The sequence below is a fragment of the Penaeus japonicus genome, unplaced genomic scaffold (genome assembly GCF_977035675.1).
Source record: "Penaeus japonicus unplaced genomic scaffold, GWHDUDI00000001_assembly GWHDUDI00000039, whole genome shotgun sequence".
In the NCBI taxonomy this organism is placed as follows: domain Eukaryota; kingdom Metazoa; phylum Arthropoda; class Malacostraca; order Decapoda; family Penaeidae; genus Penaeus; species Penaeus japonicus.
In genome coordinates this window covers 21899283-21904282 of record NW_028234441.1, presented here as the reverse complement: position 1 = coordinate 21904282, position 5000 = coordinate 21899283, and the positions used below count along the sequence as shown (strand labels likewise).

The 5000-nt window shown below is 34.5% G+C and overlaps 1 protein-coding gene across 2 annotated transcripts in view; it reads left to right on the top strand.

The window, feature by feature from the left end:
* The first annotated feature begins 594 nt into the window (after positions 1–594).
* Positions 595–5000, top strand: part of Ctr1A (Copper transporter 1A) — a 35584-nt gene continuing 31178 nt past the window's right edge. The window contains exon 1 of one of the 2 annotated variants that reach the window (XM_043008432.2): positions 595–730. The gene's annotated coding sequence lies outside the window, so the exon portion shown is untranslated. The remainder of the gene's footprint in view (positions 731–5000) is intronic. The other variant, XM_086533418.1, reaches the window with a different exon arrangement.

The window sequence follows — 5000 nt, the reverse complement described above, 5'->3', positions numbered from 1 at the left end:
CTTAAAATAACCCCCCCCCCCCCGTCTCTCTCTCCCTCACTAAAACTTCTTAAAATTTATTCTCCACCCCTCCTTCTCTCTCTCTCTCTCTCTCTCTCTCTCTCTCTCTCTCTCTCTCTCTCTCTCTCTCTCTCTCTCTCTCTCTCTCTCTCTCTCCTCTCTCTCTCTCTCTCTCTCTCTCTCTCTCTCTCTCTCTCTCTCTCTCTCTCTCTCTCTCTCTCTCTCTCTCTCTCTCTCTCTCTCTCTCTCTCCCTCTCTCTCTCCCTCCTTCCCTCACTCACTCACTAAAACTTCCTAAAATAAATTCTCTTTTGTTTCTCTCTCTAAAACTTCATAAGATTAATACCTGAAAGCTCAATAGAAAAAAATACATCAGTCTGCCATGTCAATTTATCATATAATTTATATAAACTCCTTAATTCCACAGTATTACAATATATCGCGTAGGGTTTGTAGAGAAAACAGATTGAGCTCGTAGTCCTCTTCATCAAATTATTTAGCCGTTCAATCTTATGTAAATTAAATTCATAGCAAATTTTTTAAAGCCATGCTCTTATCTTACATGAGTCCATTAATAATTTTTGTAGTAATGAAAGTTACTTGAAATTAGGTTCGTAGTCCTCAATCATTTGTTTACGCACGGTGTTGTTGCCGTCTGCTACACCTCTTAAGTGTTATTAGTGATTTTTATCTAATAAAGCTGTTTGGGAAAGGATATAACGGTATATACGTGAGTATCTTATTAAATCGGTTGATTCTAGTGCTTTTATAAAGGTGAGAAAGGAGTGTTTAATTGATAAATCACGTCTTTTTATAAGTTCTAATTTCCCGTTCTGTAACCGAGGGTTTTCCACCGTGATGTAGTTAATGATGTAATACATTTTTTTATATTGTTTTTGATGTTTTCGGCGAGGATGTGATTTTGGGAATGATTAGCGAAAGAAGGAGAGGAACTTGTATGTCCTTAGCGTATGAATTAACCAGGCCAGAACTCGCCATAACGTTTATGAAGAGAGATTAAATAACGTCTTTAATGAACTCGTAATTACTCTTACTACCATGAGTTGTTTATGAATGAGGGAATTATTCAGAGTGGTATTGTATCAAGTGATGCCATGCCCTCCATGCTTAGGGCTATGGCAAAGGCCAATAAATATCTGGTATGTGTGTATATATAGGGCTCTGACTGGTGTGTTATGACTGGATGGAATTTGAAGATGAATTGCTTGGTTGGTTGGTGAACATGCATTTAAGAATAGTTGTGAATTATCTTACCAAACGATAAGGTTTGCTTTGACCAAATCGTAAGGTCGTTTTTTATTGAAACCTTTCCTCATGTAATTTATTAACCATCCCTCCCCGTTTAACAGCCCTGGGGGATCTGTGGGATATCTGATTTTGGGTTGGTGGGGGACTCAAATCATATAAAATGCAGTAAGATTGTCATTTATATGATATTCTTACTATTTATCAAACTACATAGCATCCCATGTGTTCAGCAATCATGGTTGGCTCCATGCCCAACTGTGCTATGGCAAACAAATCCACAAAAATCTTCAGCTCATATCCCGGAAGAATAGAGTTTATTTGACGATAAACTTGCATGGTACATTGTTAATTCTTAAGCCATACAGTGACACAGCCAAATCCAATGCTAATCCATTTTTGATGATATTGCAATCGATTGGTCTTCGCTTATTGTCTCAAATAATGCTTAAGCCCTGAAAGAACTAAGCATTATGAAACAGTCCATGCTTATGGCTGGCCTGTTGATTTAAGGATGGTTTTCATGTGTTATCATCTAGACACGAATTGAATGTCCAGGAAGGGGTTTTATTCTGATAGATGGCTCTTTTCCAATTAAGTGCATATCAGCTCAACAACAACAAAAAAAAAAAAAACGTATTTGTCAATTATCTGTTAGGGAAGGATGGAGGTTTAAGGAGCTGCTGTGAGTATTTTATTTCTGCATTAATTATCTTCTTAATCCTTTGATGACGTGCGTCACACCTGTGTGACACGGCTAAATCCCTGATGACGGGGCGACACACCATTGTGACGTTCCCAGTGCAGTATTGCATAGGCCTGGCGTAGGGGGTTTCCATTTATCGTAGGGTTGATGACAATGACATTTGTTTTTTTTCTATCTTTTTATAGTTCTCTTCTGGTTAAAAACTAATGATAGGCCTCCATAGCCATTGATTTATAATATTTTTTTTTTGCAGTTACATAATAGATGGTTAAATCAGTGTTCAGTAAATGTGAGCATGGCAGTTGATGGGTGCCATGGTATTGCTAGGAAGTACTGTGTAAGCGATGCATGAAAGTATTTAACAACAGTTATTTAATCAAAATTGAAAGAGGCTATCAATGGGTTACTACTAAAAGTTATGAATTTTGATCTAATGAGAGAATAATTGGAAAGACCCCCCTTACTTTAGTAATTACCCCATCATGTGTCTGCATGTTTGTTCAATTATATATCTTCATGATGTTCACCATCAGCTTTTACAAATGGGTTGTAATCATGCCTTATGTACATGTCATTTAATATCACACTATGAATCAAATAAATACTAAATACTTCTTATGTGCTTTTGCTGAAAAGTCTTTTTATCTTTGACATTTTGGGATATTAGTATTTATCATTATTCTGGGTGTAAGTCGTAGTGTTAGGGTATATTTCTGTACCAATGCTTCCATTCCATCTACGATAGTTGTAGATGCAGTTACCTGTTTTTATTTGTGTTTTGGTATTGTCTTTGTCAGCAAATGACCAGAGTAAAATGAATATACATGTAATCTTTGCAAATATACTTATTTATTTGATTCTTGTTAACCATGAAATAGTAGGAGTTCTTCTCTACCCATTTTCGTTTCAGAGAATGCTATCGCATTTTTTGCAGGTATATGATGTGTGTTTTAATTTGAAAAAAAATAGTTGATTAGATTTACAAAGGTAAAAACACCCAGAGCCAATATTGATGGGGCAGCAGTCAGAAATAACATCTAAGGGACATAGTCTGAGAACTATCTGCTTGGTATAGTAGTGCTAGTTTAATCCCTGAGATTTTGATTCTTTAGAGATGTATATTTGTGGGAAATAGGAACATGCTTAATGAAAACATATTTGTCCACTATATGAGAGATGGTAAATATATAGGATGTCCCTCAATGTTGATCCTAAAATATTTATTTATTTTCTACTTTTTTTTTTTTATTTGATGTAGAAAGAACTTCTAAATGAAATCATTAGATTGATTATTTTCATGCAATATCCTATATTATTATCATTTTTTTTTTTTTTTTAGTAAATGCCAGAAAATTATTGCTTATCTACATTTGTAACAACTGGATTGTTGGGAAGCCCTTGAAATGAGGGTTTATAGGAATGATGATATCAGTGATCTGCTAATTTTGTAAATGTATATTAATGAACTGGTTGGATGCTAAGAATAGGAATAGGTCTGTTCAACCCCACAGCATCTGTCCACTTCCCACATAGGAATTATTTAATGAATGCATAATAAAGTTTTTCAGAGAGGCAGTCTGTGACACTAAGTTTCTGCAGAATGAATTTTACTGATATTTTCAACAAGTTTAATTATGTTTTAGTCCAGTTTACTTTGGGTTCCCCTGTTTTTCTTTTTTTTCTTTTTTTTCCTTCCCAAGACTGCTTTTTAGCTTGATTAACTGTCAGTTTAATCAGTGTAAAATCTTGTATATATAGGTAATTTGTACATGAAACATACAACAAACTCAATTAGAAATTCTTTGTTGTATATATCAAAATCAGCAACAGCAATTAGGGGTAACCAGAAATCCTGTTTATATTTGAAGCAAGATAGTTTATATGAATATCAAAATTAGGTATGTTTGAGCATTACAGGTAGGGGGCTTTAGGGGGGCCTCATCAGTCAGTTTCATACACATGGATTTATGAAGAGAAAGAAAAAAAGGAAATAAAATCAAAATAAATGAAAATAATGTTATCATTTGTGGTATGTTTTTTTTAAATAATTAAATATCTTCTTACACAATATCTTCCTATTAATTATCCCTTATACCACAATAGATTATTAACAGTCTGATATGTAGCTTTGTTACGTTATGTATCGTACTGGAGTTGAAGAGAAATATCTAAACGACACAAAAACTCAAGTGCTTGTATGCGGTTTAACATTTAGATTTGAATAATGCCAACGTACCAAAGCATGTAACAATAGTGCTGTAGATATTGCTGATAAGATTTTATGAGTACAGATAGCGAGGACGAGTATTCAATGGGTCCATTATTTGGAGTATGTTTAAATAACACATGTTCCCAGTCCCATTAATAATGGGCATTTGTATAGACAAGTTTTTTTTTTTTTATGTCAATTGAGGTGTTTAAATGATTTTCCACCTCAAAAAAATAAGACTTCCATTTCAAAATTTACCTTTTATTGTATTTAAAGCAATTAATTTTATGACTAAATAGGAATGTATTTTATGGAATAGGAGTGTGAAGGAACTTTCAAAGCAGTTATATGTAGTGAAGATGTTCACAGGAAAGAGATATCCATTATGTACATTTCTAAACAGCTGTTGGAGAGGTGGTGGTGTTCATTTTAATTTATCTGTTTGTGTGTTTAGATAAAGTCATGGGGTTTGCTTTGCACATAAAGTGACATCGAAAATAGGGGATTATCTGGATGTGTGTCTGGGAAAAGACCATGGAACATCAAACATGAGAGGGGTGCTGTTTTGTCTTAAGACTTACAAAATTGTAGTCGTAGATGTCTTTGGTATGATGTTTCAGATGGAGAACCGATTGATCTTTGAATACAATTTTTTTTTTTTTTTTTTTTTTCTTTAGCCTTTACATTTACTACCTCCCCCTTCCACTCTCTCTCTTTTTCTCATGCACACACACACACACACACACACACACACACACACACACACACACACACACACACACACACACACACACACACACACACACACACTCTCTCTCT